Genomic DNA, 19,985 nt, shown 5'->3' on the forward strand with positions numbered 1-19,985 from the left:
TAAAAATACAAACAAATCCTCTGTTGGTAAGCCACCACATATAAACACACAATGTGTCGGCAAAAGTATAGGCACACAGTGTGTCTGCAAGTATGTACAGCGAGACAACATGTGTGACGGCAATAAGGGAAACAGGCAACACAACGTGTGTTGGCAAATATTTAAGGCCCAAATAAAAATCTAGGCGCTCAGTTGAAAATGAAACGAAAATTGAAGCGGGCTTGTTTTTGGCCCAGCAATACGTCGTGCGTCGGCAAGGCTCCAGAGAAAATGTACGCGCCCAGTCGAAAACTGAACGAAAATTGAAGCGGGCTCATTTTCGGCCCAGCAACACGTCGTGTGTCGGGAAAGCTCTAGAGAAAATTAACGCGCCCACTTGAAAACTAAACGAAAATTGAAGCGGGCCAGTTTCTGAGCGAAAATTTGGGCGGGTGTTCTAAGTGGCTATATCCTGATTCTCAAAAATAAAAGTGGCTATATCCTCTCACCGCCCAAGTACCTCCAAAACCTAGGTGTTGCAGCGCTCCCAAATCTGCCTCTCACGCACACGCCGCCGCCGCTGCCGCCGCTATTCCTCGTCGCCGCTGCCGCCGCTATTCCTCGTCGCCGCTGCCGCCGCTATTCCTCGCCGCCGCTGCTGCCGCTATTCCTCGCCGCCACTGCCGCTGCCGCCGCCGACGTTCATCTCCTCGACCGCTCCCGTTCATCCACATCCACTACGCGATGCCTCGCCGCCCTCTGAATCTCACCGCATGCTCCATCTCGCCGCTCCCCTAGTTCCCTGCATCTGCTCGCTGCTCCCCATTGACCCGAAGGCGGCTACCACCACTCATGGCTCTCCTCTCAAGGACGCCGCTCCCTATCCACCTAAAGGCCGCCAGCATTCACGCCTCCCCCCTCCCCCGCCCCTCCCCCCAGTTCCTTGTTCCTGCTCGCTGCTCCCCATCGACCTGAAGGTCGCCGACCACTCACGCATCATCCGGCTGGTGCCCCTCTGTTGTATTGCTGCTCGGACTTACTCCACCTGGTGCCTTGACGAGCGATCTACACTACCGGCCGCCGCTCCTCTGTCGGGCTGCTATGTACACCGGCCTGCTGCACGGACCAGTGATATCTGCCACCTGACGCAGCTCCCCTGACGTGTTGCTGCTTCCGCCCAAGGTTTGCTCTCAATTTTTAGATATCTACATCCCTCCCATGAAACTAGCTGAAGCAAGCTTGTTGAGTTATTCTCAATCTCTATTATGCATTTTTGGATTGAGTATCTTTGTTTGTAACTACGAGTTGTGCCCAGGGGCGGAGCCGAATGTACTTACCCTGATGCACATGTATCAGGGTCCAAACATTTTCATAGTACTGCTTAGCACCAATTTAGGCCTAGTGCATCACCGTAATCCATGCAGTGTGCATCACCCAAACTGCAGCATGCCCGTGAGATAAAGGCACAAGCCCAACGTACAGACCACATCTCAACCTACTGATAGTTTTGATACACACGTATTGATATTTGACATTTGGTCTAAGGCGGCTCACAAACCACACACACGATTTAGGTTATGCTTTCCTATAGGGTCGACTAGATCACCACCACATGCCTGGCATAGGGCATGGCGAGCAGCCGCCACTCGTACTCCTCGAGGTATAAATTCTATTGCGGTTAGATTGTAAAAAGCACTGTTTAGTACTTTCACCAGATTCATTGAAATTATGTCCCGATCTGCACTAGCCAACAGATTAATTGAATTGACGCACTGTTGTAGTCTCAAGCCAAGATAATTGAATTTGTGGTCATTTGTTTCAGTTAACTTAATTGACGCACTGTACAATTTTTGCTTGAAAATTTGGCGTGCATCAGGTTTACATTTTCTCCAGCTCTGCCCCTGGTTGTGCCTGTGTTTAAGTTGAAATCTAAATGTAATCGCCTATGTATGCATTTTCTTTGTATTTGTCATCATAATGTTGCTCACTACAGTTTTATGCTTGTCTGTCACCACATGTGTACTAGTAATTGCTGAAATTGATGTTTACTACAAGTCAAGAATGGATAGAGGATGGATGGACGGGGCTAGGTATCTATACCAAAATTGAATTCTTTTTATGTTAAATATAGTGCTTTTTTCTAAAAGTCTAGTAATTGCACATGTAGGACCACACCACCTTATGTACAGGGAGTTAATGGATTTGTAGAGTTTGCATTTGCCCATTCAGCAAAAGGAAATAAGATCTTATGCCCCCGCAAAAAGTGTGGTAATTGTTCTTGGAGAAACAGAAACACTGTTTTTGAGCATTTGATCTGTAAAGGATTCAAACATGGATACAAATTGTGGTTATTTCATGGGGAGTCATCATCTAGTCATGCACGTCATATTGCTAGTACACATGAAGGGCTAGAACATATTGCAGAAAATCATGATGAGATGGATGAAATGCTTAGAAATATTGGTCGTGGTAATGGCAGGTGATATCGGGGGTCGAGATGTGGATGCTGATCTAGGGGATGATGACCCTAGTGTTGATGCTGAAGGAGTTAAAAAAAGGCTAATGAAGGGGTTAATGATGCAGGGGTGGCAAATTTTTACAAGTTAGTTGATGATGCTAGTCAAGATCTGTATACTGGGTGCAAAAAAATCTCAAAATTGAATTTCATAGTTCGGTTGCTCCATACTAAATTCCTTGGAGGATGGAGTGACAAAAGCTTTGATATGTTACTAGAGTTGCTTGGAGAGGCTTTCCCTGATGGTTGTACTCTGCCAAGGAAATTCCATGAAGCAAGAAAGTTAGTTAAACATATTGGTCTGGGATACATAACTATCCATGCTTGTGAACATGATTGCATACTGCTTTGGAAGCAGCATCTAAACAAACAGAAGTGCCCAGTTTGTATTACTTCTAGGTGGAAAATGGAAAGGACTAGCCTTGATGTGAAACGTGTTATCCGAGTTCCTAGGAAGGTCCTTAGATATTTCCCAATTAGGGAACATCTCCAAAGGTTGTTCCTCAACCCAGAGAAGGCAGCTAAATATGAGGTGGCATGATGAAGAGCGCACAAAAGATGGATTGCTTAGGCATCCAGCAGATTCTCCTAACTGGAAACACATTGATGGTGAACATCCTGAATTTAGTGGTGACAGTCGCAATGTTAGATTAGCATTGGCAACCGATGGCTTCAATCCTTTTGGGTCTTTGCATAGTAACCATAGCACTTGGCATGTTCTTCTGATTCCATATAACCTACCACCTTGGATGATAATGAAACAGGACAACTTCATCATGTCCTCTTTGATTTCTGTTCCAAAATCTCCAGGTAATGATATTGATGTCTATCTAGAGCCATTGATTGAAGATCTGGAACTATTATGGCGCAAGGGCATTTGGACTTATGATTCCTCCCAGCGTGAATTCTTCCTCATGAAAGCTGCAATATTATGCATCATCTCTGACTTCCCTGGATTAGGATATGCTCATGGTTGCCCTACCTCGGGAGATGTTGCTTGCCCTGAGTGCCATTCAGAAACTTCTTTTCTAAGACTGAAGAATGGTACAAAAACATGTTATATGGGGCATCGCCGGTTCTTAGATGAAAATCATATGTTTAGATTGGATAAAAACGGTTTGAAGCAGAAGAGGTCAGGGTAGCACCTTCTCCACGGTCCGGAGAGGACATTCTAAAACAAACAGAGAATCTGAATGTTGTTTTTGGTAAGGACCCAAGTGGGAAGAAGCCTACAAAAAAACGCAAGAAAGGAGATCCACCAATTCTATGGAAAATGAAATCTATTTTCTTTAGGCTTCCCTACTGGAAGGATTTACTTCTTCGGCATAATTTGGATGTTATGCATATTGAAAAGAATGTGTGTGATAATATATTTAACGCACTTTTAGGAATTGCTGGTAAATCCAAAGATAATATAAATTCTCGATATGATGTTAGAGATCTAAAAATAAGGAAAGATCTTCTTCCTTATGAAGTGGAAGGTAAAATCTATATTCCTCGTGGCCCATACTACTTGACTCCTGAGTAGAAGAAGCTATTATGTGAATGGCTCAAAGGTGTTAAGTTTCCTTATGGCTATGCATCAAATATAAGTTGTCATGTAGATGTTAATGCAAAGAAGTTAGTTGGGCTAAAAAGCTCTGATAATCACATCCTGCTGCAGCAATTGCTTCCAATAGCAATTCGAGGAATATTCCCAGGAGTTGTCATAGCACTTATCTGTGTAAGCAATTTCTTCAAGAGAATTTATTCTCCTGTTGTGCGCATAAGTGATATGCAACAGCTTGAGGAAGAAATAGCTGAGACATTGTCTATTTTAGAGACTATATTCCCACCTTCTTTTTTGATTCTATGGTGCACTTGATGGTTCATCTTCCTAGCCAAGTTCGACTTGGTGGCACAGAGCAGTCCCGCAATATGTACCCAGTGAAGAGGTATAATTTAAAAAAACATCTATATGAAAACATGCATTTAGTCTATGCATAACTTGACATGGTTAATCTGAATCTATTTAGGTTCTTGATGACTTTAAAAAGATATGTTCGAACAAGAAGTCATCCTGAGGGCTCAATAGCTGAGGGTTATATATTTGATGAGAGCCTTACATTTTTCTCTAGATACTTAAATTGTTGTGAGACCAGACATAATCAGAAAGCTAGAAACGATGGTGGCACCAACCAAGTTGGAAATGATGATGACTCTCAAGATATGCTGCCATACTTCTCCAAGAATGTTGGTAGAGCTTTGGTTGGCAATTGTAATGTGACCTTAGACCACAAATCTTGGCTTCAAGCTCACAACTATGTCTTATATAATTCTAACCATATGGAACCTTTCCTCAAGTAAGTGATTTATCTTATTTCCTTCTAGGCTTACTGCAATCATATGGAACCTTTCCTTAAGTTACTGTAATTATATTCGCAGAAAGCACTTTGGATACCTTTCCTCTCTTGGACATCAATCTAGACAACGTATACATCATGAAACATTCCATGAGTGGTTGCGAATTCATGTAAGTAGATAATTAAATCTTATTTGCTTCAATAGGCATGGATATCTACAAGATAAACAGTTTGACAATATCATTAACTTATTACAGGTTCTTGGGTTACTTAGAAGTGGTGAACATATTGAGGAAGAAGTAATAGCCCTAGCTGCAGGCCTTTTAATGGTTGCCAAGAAGTATAATAGCTATGTCATAAATGGATATGTTTTCCACACAGAATCATATGATCAGGGTAGACCCGGGTAAAGCTATGGAGTAGCTTTAGTTGGACAAACTGTGAGCATTTCTGGACATACTCAAACTAAGGCATATTATGGTGTTATTACTGGAATCTTAGAATTGACCTATCATCAGAAAGGAAACATTGTGCTTTTTAAATGTGGTTGGTTTGACAACAGAGTACAAGGTAAATGGGTGAAGACTGATAAGTTTGGTGTAACTAGTGTACACATGGCACACATTATCAGCACCGGTGAAAAGCCCATGGATGAACCTTTCATTTTATCATCGCAAGCATGCCAAGTTTATTATGTTCCTGATAAACAAAATAAAGATTGGTCCGCTGTAAGGGTCTCACCGCCACGTGACCTTTATGACATTGATGAAGTGAGAAATCAACATCTGGAGTATTTATTGCAGGAACCGGTTATTCCTATAAATTTAAATGCAAATTTTAAGGTTCTTGGTGATGATATCTTGGTTAGAAATGATACAACTAAATCAAATGAGAAGAGGAAGTAAGTTTGTTGCAATCATGTATTTGTTATTATCTGTTTTTTGGTCTTTATTTCTTCCAATTTACTTATTGTCATTCTCTGTTCCTCACAATCATATTAATTCTTGACCTCTGTTTTTGTTATCTCTTCCTTGTCATCATCTATAATGTAACATATATGTTTTATGCATTTCAGGGGGGGGGATGTCAAAAAGAGGAAGAGAGGATGAAGTATATGCCAAACAGTATGAGGACTTGAGGGCTGCAAATATTAGAGATAATCGTAGTAGGATGGAAGATATGGCACTAAGATCAAAAAAGGATGCTGTGAATATAGAATCCATCCTTCATCCTGAATTGCTTGAAAGACCAATAGAGAAAGGCGATCTATTTGCCCATGTATTTGGTCGTGAACCAAGGGGATATGTACGTGGAGTTGGTTTAGGACCAACTCCTGCTACTCTGGGCATTGATGGGTACCGCTCATGTGCATCCACAAGTGTACAGATGGCAATCCGTGCTAGCCAGAAAACACAAGAGCAAAACATATTGTTGATGGGCGCTCTACATCAACTATTCGATGAGGTCAGAGAACTTAGGGAAATAGTGAAAGGTGGCGAAGGACAGGAAGAGACACTTGATGATGATGCAACAGATCGTGCGTCCTCTCCTACACTGGAACATGGATCTAATCCTTCACCAACCACTCATATGAGAGGAGTTTCTAGTGATTATGGTGATCATAATGTGCATGATGACATGATGAACAATCATGATGCTGATGTGGTATGATTTCGACCATGTTAACGATGAATGAATTGATCTATGCAAATGTTAATGAATCGTGACCTGCTGATGAATTATCTCATGCAAATGATCATGGTGCCTATGAGAGGAAGAGCTCCACTCCAACCCACTAGAGGACACGAGGGGGTATGTAACTCCACCCCAAGGCTCCACCCTATTCATGGTTGTATAATGTATGATTCTGTAGTGAAGTATAACATTGTTCCATTTCTAGGGTGGGAAAGAGGTTGTTCTACTTTCTGTTGAGAGGCCATGTGGTCAACCCGTGGCTAAGGCTACTCTCCAAACATCCAATCCAGAAGCACGTGTGGGAGGATCTCTTTTAGGTCCTGAGTACCATGAAGTACTTATGAATAGTGTGATGAGAGGTGATCATATACTTCCTCGGCAACATGGAAAGCTGAAGATGCTGTCAGATTGCGTTGGGCATTCTATAGCTTGGCCACAGCTAAACATATACGTGTAACGCCCACGATGCGGCTATATCTCCCACGTGTCGAGGCACGACTTAGAGGCATAACCGCATTGTAGGTATTGTCGCAAGAAGGGTCATCTTCACACAATCTCATGTAATGAACAAGAATAGGATAACGAGAGTTGGCTTACGATCGCCACTTCACACAATACATAAATTAATTCATACATCATCCAAAATCCACACATAGACCGACTACGGTCAAATCCAAATGAAAAATGCTAGATCCCCGATCGTCTCAACTGGGCTCCACTACTGATCATCAGGAAAGGAAACATAGTAACGGCCACGTTCCTCGTCGAACTCCCACTTGAGCTCGGTTGCGTCATCTGCACTGGTATCTTCGGCACCTGCAACTGTTTTGGTAGAATCTGTGAGTCACGAGGACTCAGCAATCTCACACCCGCGAGATCAGGACTATTTAAGCTTATAGAAAAGGATGGTGAAATGGGGTGGAGCTGCAGCAAGCACTAAGCATATATGGTGGCTAACATACGCAAATGAGAGCGAGAAGAGAAGCAACGCAACGGTCGCAAAGTTAGAAATGATCAAGAAGTGATCCTGAAACTACTCACGTTCATGCATAACTCAACCGTGTTCACTTCCCGGACTCCGCCGAAAAGAGACCATCACGGCTACACACGCGGTTGATGTATTTTAAATTAAGTCGTGTCAAGTTCTCTACAACCGGACATTAACAAATTCCCATCTGCCTCATAACCGCGGGCACGGCTTTCGAAAGATAATACCCTGCAGGGGTGTCCCAACTTAGCCCATTATAAGCTCTCACGGTCAACGAAGGATAAACCTTCTCCCGGGAAGACCCGATCAGTCTCGGAATCCTGCTTTACAAGACATTTCGACAAAGGTAAACAAGACCAGGAAGACCACCCGCTGTGCCGACAAATCCCGATAGGAGCTGCACATATCTCGTTCTCAGGGCACACCGGATAAGCTAAGCGTACAGGTACCAACGTAACCCAAGTTGCCAAGGGACGGTCCCGCACGGTGCTCTAGTTTGGACCAACACTCGGAGGAGCACTGGCCCGGGGGTTAAAATAAAGATGACCCTCGGGCTCGCGAAAACCCAAGGGGAAAAGGCTTAGGTAGGCAAATGTAAAACCAAGGTTGGGCCTTGTTGGAGGAGTTTTATTCAAGGCGAACTATCAAGGGGGTCCCATAAATCACCCAACCACGTAAGGAACGCAAACTCAAGGAACATAATCCCGGTATGACGGAAACTAGGACGGCAAGAGTGGAACAAAACACCAGGCATAAGGCCGAGCCTTCCACCCTTTACCAAATATATAGATGCATTAATTAAATAAGAGATATTGTGATATCCCAAAATATCCATGTTCCAACATGAAACCAACTTCAACTTCACCTGCAACTAGCAACGCTATAAGAAGGGCTGAGCAAAAGCGGTAACTTAGCCAAACAACGGTTTGCTAGGAAAGGATGGTTAGAGGCTTGACATGGCAATATGGGAGGCATGGTATAGCAAGTGGTAGGTAGCGCAGCATAGCAATAGAACGAACAACTAGCAAAGCAAAGATAGAAGTGATTTCGAGGGTATGGTCATCTTGCCTGCAAGGTTCTCAGAGTTATCGAAAGCTTGATCCTCGTAAGCGTACTCAACAGGTTCCTCGTTCACGAACTCGTCTCCCGGCTCTACCCACAGCAAGAACACAAGCAATGAAACCACAATCAAGCACGGGAAATGCACAAGCAACATGATGCAATACATGCATGATATGCGAGATGTGATATGCGATGCATATGCGTGCTCCGGAAGAAAAAAAGGATGAACAAGGCAGTAACTTGGCAAACCAAGTATGCCACTGGAAAGATGAGATGATTTCGGTCGAAATCGACATAAAGATCACCGGAAATGGATGCACGGTTTGCAATTGGCAAGCAAAACAAGAATGACATAAATCTGCGATTAACAGCAGGATAGCACTTAGAATACATCAAGTAACTATGCTACAGCACCCCAACATAGCAACAAAGCATATGGAAGTGGTCTACAGGAGATGCTTGACAAAAGATGAACACTGAGGTACGGCTAGATCACACAATAACAGGTTCGAATAAGCATGGCAAAAGTGCAAAAGATAACAGCTTCACAGATTTAGTGAAAATACTGAACATGGCTGAAACAACATCAGGTAGCAATGTTCAGAGCAAGCAAAACACATGCTACAAGAACTTATCATAGCAAAAAAAGTCATTGCATGAATCTACTAAGTTCATAGAACAAAAGTCCCTTACTGACCATGAGCCAAAAAGGCACAGAAGATATGATGGCACCCATGTAAACATAGCAAGTTTCGTTAACAGGTTTCAGACTTAGCAGAAAACAGAGCATGACATTAACAGAATTATGAAGACATCTTTGTGAGCTCGATTCACTCATCACAAAGCAATGCATGACAAAACAAGCATACCTACAGCAAGATGGCATGTTTATGAAGCTAACCATGGCAAGAGAAAGTTCATAGCATGTATGGATCAACTACAACAACCGCAAAATTGAATATCATGTTTACATTCTGCTAGGTACATTTTATAGCAAAAGTAGAGCAAGATTAAGACATCCTATGGCACTCCATAATTGCAAACAGGGGCATGGATAGATAGAGCACCATTATATCTACAAAACATCCTTACTGAACATGCCCAAAAGAAGCATGGATCTCACTGTAGACACATGGATACATGGCATCAAAATAACAGCAGGTAAAAGACTTAGCAAAATCCTGTCCCTGAAAACAGAAACATCACGAAGCCTAGTTTGCAGAAGTAACAACAGTAAACATCACGAGATATAGCACTCTTGCACCAGAGATTTGGGCATCAAGATGAAGTGCCATAGCACTCTTGCACCAGAGATTTGGGCATCAAGATGAACTCAAACGAGTATGGCACAATGGAACAAAATGAAGAGCATCTCGTGATGAACATATCGATATATCATGCACGCAAAACGAAGCAGTATGCAATGAGATATGATGTGATGAACATAGCAACACAAAGTGATATTTTCGGGACTTAGAAGATTTTCAGGGTCAACCTCTCCAGATCTAGGGTTCCTCGCGCGAACCGAGGATGGCCGGAGGAGAGGGCGACGGCGGCCGGAGCGGGCCGGGAGGAGGCGCCGGCGCGGGACGAGGAGGCGACGGGGCGCGGGCGACCCGGGGCGGCGCGGGTCTGGCGACCGAAGCGCGAGGGCGGCGCGGCGAGGTCCGGCGGACGGGCGACGAGGCGGTGGGGAGCGGGAACGGCGGCGGCGCGGGGCGCCTCGGGGCGCGGGCGAGCGGGAGGACGAGGGGCGGCGGCGCGGCCGGATCGGGCCGGGAGGGCCCCGCCTGGGCCCTGACGGGCCGGCGCGCGGCGGCGCGGGGGAAGTGGGCACGGGCGACGGGCGAATCCGGAGGCGACACGTGGCGGCGGACAGGGCGGCGGACACGTCCGTCGGGGTTTTTTTTTCGTCCGGCGGCGCGAGGGGAGCGGGGCTAGGGTTGCACCGCGAATTTGGACGAGTAGGACATATTTATAGCTAGAGGGAGCTAGGAGACTCCAAATGGAGTGCGGTTTTCGCCCACACGATCGTGATCGAACGACCGAGAGCATGGAGGGGACTTAGATGGGTTATTGGGCTGTTTGGAGGGGGTTTTTTCTGCAACACACAAAAGGCCTTTGCGGTTACCCGGTTAACCGTTGGAGCATCAAACGACCTCCAAATGGAACGAAACTTGACAGGTGGTCTACCGGTGGTGTACCAAGGCCACTTGGCAAACCTCGGTCCATTCCGAGAACGTTTAACACCGACTCACGAAAATAAACAAGAGGGGTGCGCCGGTGCATGTGGGAGTGCCGGATTGCAAAACGGACAACGGGGAAAATGCTCGGATGCATGAGACGAACACGTATGCAAATGAGATGCGCATGATGACATGATATGAGATGCATGACATGAACAAAATGCAAAACGAAAGACAAAACCCGACCACGAAGGGAATATCATAACACATAGCCGAAAATGGCAAGAGTTGGAGTTACAAATATGGAAAGTTACATCCGGGGTGTTACAACACTCCACCACTACGAGAGGATCTCGTCCCGAGATCTAGGACTGAAAGAAGTCTGGATATTTGGAATGGAGGTGGTCCTCGCGTTCCCAGGTGGCTTCTCGGTCGGAATGGTGCGACCACTTCACTTTCAGGAATTTGATTGACTTGTTGCGAGTCTTGCGCTCAGTTTCTTCAAGAATAGCAACGGGGTGCTCATGATAAGACAGATCTTCTTGGAGATCAATCTCTTCGAAGTTGATGGTGCGCTCAGGAGTCTTGAAGCACTTGCGAAGCTGTGACACGTGGAACACATCGTGCACGTTCGCGAAATTGGAGGGAAGCTCAAGTTGATAGGCGAGGTAGCCTCTTTTGCCAATGATCTTGAAAGGACCCACGTATCTAGGGGCAAGCTTCCCTTTGATACCGAAGCGACGAGTGCCTTTCATTGGAGAGATGCGGAGGTAGACATGGTCTCCGATCTCGAAAACCAAGTCACGGTGCTTGCTATCATAGTAACTCTTCTGGCGCGATTGCGTGGCTTTGAGATTTTCACGGACGACTTTACACATTTCTTCAGCCTCTGTGATTAAGTCATTGCCAAGAAGTTGGCGTTCACCAGTCTCTGACCAATTGAGAGGAGTACGACACTTTCTGCCATAGAGAATCTCGAATGGGGCCTTGCCCGAACTCGCTTGGAAGCTGTTGTTGTAGGAGAACTCGGCATATGGAAGACAATCTTCCCACTTCATGCCAAAGGAAATGACACAAGCCCTGAGCATATCTTCAAGGATTTGATTGACTCGCTCGACTTGGCCACTAGTTTGAGGATGGAAAGTTGTGCTGAAGCGAATTTTGGTGCCCATGGCCTTCTGGAAGGAGTCCCATAACTTAGATGTGAAGATGCTTCCACGATCTGAAGATATCAATTGTGGAATGCCGTGCAAGGAGACAATCCTGGAGGTGTATAGCTCTGCCAACTGAGCTGCTGTGATAGATTCTTTGATTGGAAGGAAATGAGCCACTTTAGTAAGCTTGTCGATGACAACGAAGATAGCATCATTTCCGCGCTGGACTTGGGAAATCCAGTCACGAAGTCCATTTCGATATGATCAAACTTCCATTCTGGAATAGCAAGAGGTTGGAGGAGACCAGCTGGTCGTTGGTGTTCTGCTTTCACCCTTCGACAGACATCACATTCATTCACGAATTGAGCGATTTCTCGCTTCATTCGAGTCCACCAATACGACTGCTTGAGGTCATGGTACATCTTCGTACTTCCAGGATGAATGGAAAGAAGAGAATTGTGCGCCTCGCTCATAATGACTTTCCTTAGATCACCTTTAGGAACCACAATTCGGTCCTCGAAGAATAAAGTGTCTCTGTCATCAATGCGATAGCACTTGTATTTGGAAAGACCCTTGTCAATACCACGTTTCACCTTCTTCACCATGATATCCAGGAGTTGTGCCTCACGAATTTGATCTTCCAAAGTAGGAGAGACTAGGAGGTTGGCAAGAAAGCCTTGAGGAACAACTTGGAGATTCAGCTTGCGGAAAGCTTCACAAAGGTCCGGTTGGAAGGGCTTGAGAATTAAGCTGTTGCAATAAGCCATCCTGCTCAAAGCATCTGCAATGACATTGGCCTTGCCTGGAGTATATTCAATACTCGGATTGTACTCTTGAATCATTTCGACCCATCGAGTTTGCCTGAGGTTGAGGTTGGGCTGAGTGAAGATGTACTTGAGACTCTTGTGATCGGTGAATATGTCCACTTTTCTTCCCAACAAGAGATGTCTCCATGTTATTAATGCATGGACAACTGCCGCCAACTCAAGATCGTGAGTGGGGTAGTTCTTTTCGTTGGGCTTCAACTGACGAGAGGTATAGGCCACAACTTTCTTCTCTTGCATTAACACAGCAGCGAGACCTTGAAGAGAAGCATCACAGAAAACTTCGAATGGCTTGGATTCGTCAGGAGGAGTTAAGACAGGAGCTGTGACGAGTTTCTCTTTGAGAGTGTTGAAAGCAACGTCACACTGAGGAGTCCAGACATACTTCACATGCTTCTGGAGGAGGTTGGAAAGAGGCTTTGCAATCTTAGAGAAATTCTCAACGAATCTTCGGCAATAGCTTGCAAGACCAAGGAAGCTGCGGAGCTGCTTGACATTCTGAGGAGGTTCCCAATTCACAATTGCAGACACCTTCTCGGGATTAATAGCGATGCCCTTGGCAGAGATGATATGACCAAGGTAAAGAACTTCATCAAGCCAAAACTCACATTTGGAAAACTTCGCATAGAATTGATACTCTCTGAGCTTGTCGAGCACCAATCGCAAATGTTTGGCATGATCCTTCTTATTCTAGGAGAAGACCAAGATATCATCGAGATACACCAGGACGAATTCATTGGTATAGGGGTTGAAGATGAAGTTCATCATTCGAGAGAATGTTGGAGGAGCATTGACAAGGCCGAAAGACATGACAGTATATCCATAAGAACCAAAGCTTGTTCTGAATGCTGTCTTGGGAATATCTTCTTCACGAATGCGAATCTGATGATAACCCATTCGGAGGTCAAGCTTGGAGAAGACTTTAGCACCTTTAAGTTGCTCGAATAGCTCATTGATGTTGGGAAGTGGATACTTGTTCTTGATTGTCTTCTTGTTCAATGGATGGTAGTCGACACAAAGTCGGTCCGTGCCATCCTTCTTCTGGACAAAAAGAACACCACAACCCCATGGAGATGAACTCGGTCTGATCAGACCCAAACGCTCTTGTTCATCGAGCTGTTTTCTTCAATTCTTTCAGCTCCTTGGGTCCCAGCTTGTATGGACGCTTGCAAACGGGTTCCATGCCAGGCTCAAGATCGATAACGAACTCAACTGGCCGGTGAGGAGGCATACCAGGAAGCTCTTCTGGAAAGACATCTTGGTACTCACAAACGACTGGAATTTGCATCCAACTCGCCCTTCTCATTGAGAGAAAACAACCGAATGGTTTCATCACGAGCGGCATAGATGATAACATCCTCAGAAGAGTGTGTGAATTTAATTTCCCTGGCAGCACAATCAAGTTGAGCCTTGTGCTTACAAAGCTAGTCCATCCCGAGAATTAGATCAATATCCGAGTCACCAAGGACAATTGGCTTAGACAGAAATTTATAGTCCCCCATCTTGATGGAAACATCCGAAACCATGTAGCTTGCGTTCATGCATTTGCCCGGAGAGACAACTGCTAACGTTCTACGCAATTCTTGGAAATGCAACTCATGCTTAGATGCAAATGGTCTTGAGATGAAACTAAGCGATGCACCAGTGTCAAAAAGAACTTTTGCAGGAAAATCATTAATAGGAAGATTACCCATTATCACTTCCGAAGAGTCCTCTGCCTGAGCTGCGTTCATCATGTTGACCTTTGCAAACTTGGGATTATGCTTGACCACTGCATTGCTGGAAGATCTCATGTAGCGACCAGACCTCAAACAGTCTGTGCTTCTGTGCACCAGTGTCATCCCTGGATCAGTAATGCTGACACGCACAGTACAAATGGAGGATTTATAACAGAGTAGCAATCACACACTTATTACAACGAATATCTCAAAAGAGAATAAGTATGATAAATATGGCTTAAGGCCATCTAATACGATAACAGCGGAAGGCTTGGAAGATAAGTGAGTCCATCAACTCCAACGGCATCACTGAGTATAAGACCACGACCTAAGGCACCTTACTCGTCGTCTGAAAAGTCTGCAACATGAAACGTTGCAGCCCGAAAACGGGTCAGCACATGGAATATGCTGGCAATGTAACACATAGAGAGTAATGAACATAATAATAATATACTACATGCATATATGGCTGGTAGAAAGCTCTATGGTTACAGTTTTGCGAAAAGCCAGTTTTTCCCTACTTCAAAGGAATAAATTTTATTTAACTATCATGGTGGTTGTTAAACATTGAGATGGTTGACAGCATCTCAATCCCAATTAAGTATCATCATTAACCCAACAAAATTTATTAAAGTAACATGGTGATGAGATTCATATGATAATCCAAGTACTAGATACTCAAGATGTCCATAACCGGGGACACGGCTAACCATGATTAGTTTATACGCTCTGCAGACGTTTGTGCACTTTTCCCCACAAGACTCGATCGCCTCCGCTTGGTTCTCGCACTACATGATGTTTGAGAAACGGATGACCGAGACATAGTCTTTCGGAAGCGTTTGCACCTTACGATGTGATAGACCGTACCACCTACATCCCCTACATCTGCTAGTCTACCACTGTAAGAGTTCACACAACTTAATCAACTATGCTAGAGCCCATAATAGTTTGCGGCTGCACAAGGAAGTTTCTAGCATGAATAATCTCATAATCCCTTTGAACCTGGGTGGCGGTCCAAAAGAAAAAACAGGCAATCCTGGAATACCCAGGTACCTCAATCCACCCAGATGTGAGTTTTAGTTGCCACCTTAAGTAAACCATTAATTAACAATCTCACATCTGTCGTGAATATCTCTCAAACCCAATCCACGTCTACAAGCATAGCATAGCAATATAAGCAACGTAGAAGTAACTCCCAAGGGTTTGATAATGAAACAGGTGATAGGTACTACCTCATCTACTTCCCAATTCCCACAGTTTAATTAGATCCTAGCCATGCAATGTTTGAGGGTTGATCTAATGCAATAAAACTGGGTAGTAAAAGGGATATGATCAAAGTGTTACTTGCCTTGCTGATGACAGATTCGAAGTAGCAAGCGGCGCACTCCGGGTACTCTATCGCAAACAAACAAGCAAACAATAAGCACTCATCTAATGCACAAGTAAAACTCAAATAAAGATCTAACCAGAAAGTTCAACTTAAGAACTCCGGTTTGCAAAAAGAATCAACTCAAACGAAGCAACGAAAGTCAAACGGCGAAAGAAACAAGCCTCGTTTACTAATCTGGATCTAGGTCAAATTTTACAGTAGCAAAAACTTGTTTGAGTGGGTTAAACAGAAAGAGAATTTTGAGACGAAACTCTAGGCGCTTGAATCGCCTGATTCCGATAAACGACCGAAAAGTTAAACCAGAACGAAAATCTGATCAGAAATCGCGATCTGGAATAATCGCGGAAAATCCGTTGAAAAAGAAAACTGACGAACAGTTAAACGAACGGACGTTCGTTATCTGCGACAAACCGACGAACACGCTCGTTAAAACGAACGGATCGATGAACGTTCACTAAGTAATAAAAACCGAAAAAATAAACCGATATATATAAAAAAACTAGGGTTTAGAGAAAAAAAACCGGGGCGTTTTTTTTAGAAACCGGGCACGGCGGCGGCGTTCGGCTACCTCGGCGAGCAGCTCCGGCGGGGCTCCGGCGGGGCTTCCGGCGGGTCAGGCGAGGGCGGCGAGGTGCGGCGGGGCTCGGGGAGACGGCGGGCGGCGGCGTACGGGCTCCGGGGCGGCGGCGTCTTCGGCGGCGGCGCGGGCGCTCCTGGCGGCGGGGACGGGTGCGGCTGCGGGGTGGGGAGAGGCGGCGGGGTGGGGGGGTATAAAAGGAGGGGGTGCCGTGGGGGAGGGGGCAAGGCGGCGGCGGCGTCGGCCTCGAGCCGGACTCGGCGGCGGCGGGAGCCGTGCTCGGGAGGGAGACGGGGCGCGGGGCAGGCTGGGCCGTCGGCTGGGCTTCGGCCCAGTCGGCGCGCTCGGCGTTTTTTTTAAATTCGCTGAATCAAAAAAAATCACAGAAAAATAAATAAAATCCAAAAATGCTAAAACAAATTTTCCCCGTCTAATTAAAATAATTAGAACGAGATGAACATTTTTCTTGGCCCAAAATGCAGTTTTGAAAACGTGCAAATTTTTCTTATGCAATTAAAATAGCAAATAAAAATCCGAATAAAATCCAATATTTGATTTTAATATTTTTACCTCCAATATTTCAGTTATTTTGGAGAAGTCATATTTTCTCCTCTCATTTATTTTAATACGAAATATTTTTCGGAGAGAAAAATAATTAAAACCAGAATCCTCGTTTTATTATTTGATAAAATCAAATATGAAAAACCGGGAAAATCCCCAACTCTCTCCGAGGGTCCTTGAGTTGCTTAGGATTTATCGAGGATTTGCCAAAATGCAATAAAATATGCTATGCAATGATGATCTAATGTATAACATTCCAAATTGAAAATTTGGGATGTTACAAACCTACCCCCTTAAGATGAATCTCGCCCTCGAGATTCGGGTTGGCTAGAAAATAGGTGAGAGTGGTTCTTTCGTAGATCTTCCTCTCGCTCCCAGGTGGCTTCATCCTCAGTATGGTGACTCCACTGGACTTTGCAAAACTTGATAACCTTACTGCGGGTTACTCGGCTGGCATACTCAAGAATCTTAACTTGTTTCTCCTCATAGGTCAAATCACTTTCCAGCTGAATCGCTTCCAGTGGCACTGTATCTCTCAGTGGTATCTCAGCCATCTCTGCGTGGCACTTCTTCAACTGGGAAACGTGAAATACATCATGAACTCCTGACAATCCTTCAGGCAATTCCAGCTTGTAGGCAACCTCTCCCATACGCCCCAAAACTCTGTATGGTCCTACAAAACGAGGCGCTAACTTTCCCTTAACTCCAAAGCGCTTCACTCCTCGAAGTGGCGATACTCGAAGATAAACTCTGTCTCCGACTTCGTGAACTGTCTCCTTACGTTTAGAATCCGCATAACTCTTCTGCCTGGACTGGGCTACCTTGAGCCTATCGCGAATCAACCTCACTTTCTGTTCAGACTCTTTAATCAAATCCGGTCCAAACAACTGACGGTCCCCAACTTCGTTCCATAACAATGGTGTTCTACACCTCCTTTCGTACAAAGCTTCGAAAGGGGCCATCTTCAAGGAATAACATGTCCAAGGAATCCAACTTCCTTCAGCCAAAATTCACACTTGCTGAACTTGGCATATAACTGATGTTCTCTGAGCTTCTCAAGTACCAATCGCAAATGCTCCTCATGCTCTTCCTCATCCTTGGAAAAGATTAAAATATCATCAATGAACACCACGACGAACTTATCCAAAAACACCATAAACACTTTGTTCATCAGGTTCATGAAATAGACAGGTGCGTTAGTCAGTCCAAATGATATAACGGTATACTCATACAATCCATATCTGGTGGTAAATGCCGTTTTGGGTATATCCTGCTCTCGAATCTTTAACTGATGGTATCCTGATCGTAGATCGATCTTGGAAAATACTTTAGCTCCTTGTAGGCGGTCAAACAAATCATTGATCATCGGCAGCGGGTACTTGTTTTTGATGGTCACTTCATTCAATCCTCGGTAATCAACAACCATCCTCAGCGATCCATCTTTCTTCTCCACTAGAAGTACTGGTGATCCCCAAGGTGACGAACTTGGGCGAATATAGCCTTTATCCAGTAACTCCTTAATCTGCTTCTTAATTTCCTCCAAATCTTTTGCGGGCATCCTGTACGGTCTCTTAGATATTGGCCCTGTGCCTGGCAAAAGTTCAATCAAGAACTCAATGTCTCTATCTGGTGGCATGCCTGGCAACTCTTCTGGAAATACATCCGGATAATCCTTCACCACTGGTACTTCCTCCTGTACAACTGCTGATAACGAATTTACTTGAGTCCTCTTCGGCATATGCCGGGATACATACTTGATCCTTTTTCCTTCCGGGTTGGTAAGCAAAATCGTCTTGCTGGCACAATCGATGTTTCCTCCATACAACGATAGCCAATCCATTCCCAAAAACGCATCCAAACCTTGCGATTCCAAAACAATGAGGTCTGAGGGGAAAACATGCCTTCCAATGGCCAATGGTATCTGAAAACATCCTTGGGTTGCCATATACTCTGCTCCTGGCGAGGTTACTAACATAGGGGTTTTGAGAACTTGGGTAGACATCTTAAACTTATTCACGAATCCCCTTGATATGTATGAATGCGATGCACCAGTATCGAAAAGAACGGTTGCAGCAAATGACTTAACCAAAAACTTACCTATTACTGCATCAGGCTGAGCTTCAACCTCCTCCACGCTCACGTGGTTCACATGCCCTTTGTTGAACGGGTTCGGCTTCTTCCCAGAGCTTCCATTGCCATTTCCATTTTGGGCTTCAGGACAATCAGTTGCATAATGTCCAGTCTTCTGGCACTTGAAACAAGTAATGTGACTTAGATCCCTCTTGGTTGGGGTAGATGGGTTGGTGCGGTTCTGTCCGTTGCTTCCTCCATTCCCATTACCATTCTTGGAGCCATTATGGTTGTGCGAACTACCTCCTCCATGGGTATGCTGAAACTGTCCTCCCAGTTTTGGGGCAAATCGCGGCTTCTGCTGAGCTCTAGAATTGTACTTCCCTTGTCCATACTTCCTCTTACGATTTTCAATCTGCTGTTGCTTCCCTTCAATCATGAGAGCTCTATCTACCAGCTCCTGGTAGTTGTTGAAGGTTGCTACCATCAACTGCATACTCAGTTCATCATTCAGCCCTTCCAAAAATTTCTCCTGCTTGGCAGCATCTGTAGCAACGTCATCTGGTGCATAACGTGCTAACTTACTGAATTCCTCCACATACTGGCCTACGGTGCGTCCTCCTTGGCGTAGGTTACAAAACTCATGCTTCTTCATAGCCATAGCTCCTGCTGAAACATGAGCTGTACGGAAAGCTTGCTGAAACTGGTCCCATGTGACAGTGTCAATAGGGTGCGTGGCTGTATAATTCTCCCACCATGATGCTGCGGGTCCATCAAGCTGATGTGCGACAAATCACACTCTTTCCGCATCTGTGCATCCTGCAGTGGTCAACTCCCTTCCAACTTTGCGGAGCCAATCATCTGCAACAATCGGCTCGGTGCTACTGGAAAACACCGGCGGGTTTAGCCTTAAGAAACGGGCTA

General features: G+C 44.9%; 1 long non-coding RNA gene across 3 annotated transcripts; it reads left to right on the forward strand.

The window, feature by feature from the left end:
- The first annotated feature begins 515 nt into the window (after nt 1–515).
- LOC120966635 (uncharacterized) lies at nt 516–6,768 on the forward strand. Of its 3 annotated transcripts, XR_005760801.3 has the most exons (8): nt 516–1,161; nt 2,006–2,069; nt 2,147–4,428; nt 4,510–4,836; nt 4,919–5,006; nt 5,094–5,737; nt 5,912–6,648; nt 6,737–6,768. It is a non-coding gene; the product is annotated as an uncharacterized lncRNA (long non-coding RNA). The 3 variants fall into 3 exon arrangements; XR_006665675.2 differs by lacking the exon at nt 6,737–6,768 and having other exon boundaries at nt 5,912–6,735; XR_005760800.3 differs by lacking the exons at nt 2,006–2,069; nt 6,737–6,768 and having other exon boundaries at nt 2,459–4,428; nt 5,912–6,735.
- Nucleotides 6,769–19,985: the final 13,217 nt, after the last annotated feature.

The sequence above is a fragment of the Aegilops tauschii genome, chromosome 6, assembly GCF_002575655.3.
Source record: "Aegilops tauschii subsp. strangulata cultivar AL8/78 chromosome 6, Aet v6.0, whole genome shotgun sequence".
Taxonomy (NCBI): Eukaryota; Viridiplantae; Streptophyta; class Magnoliopsida; order Poales; family Poaceae; genus Aegilops; species Aegilops tauschii.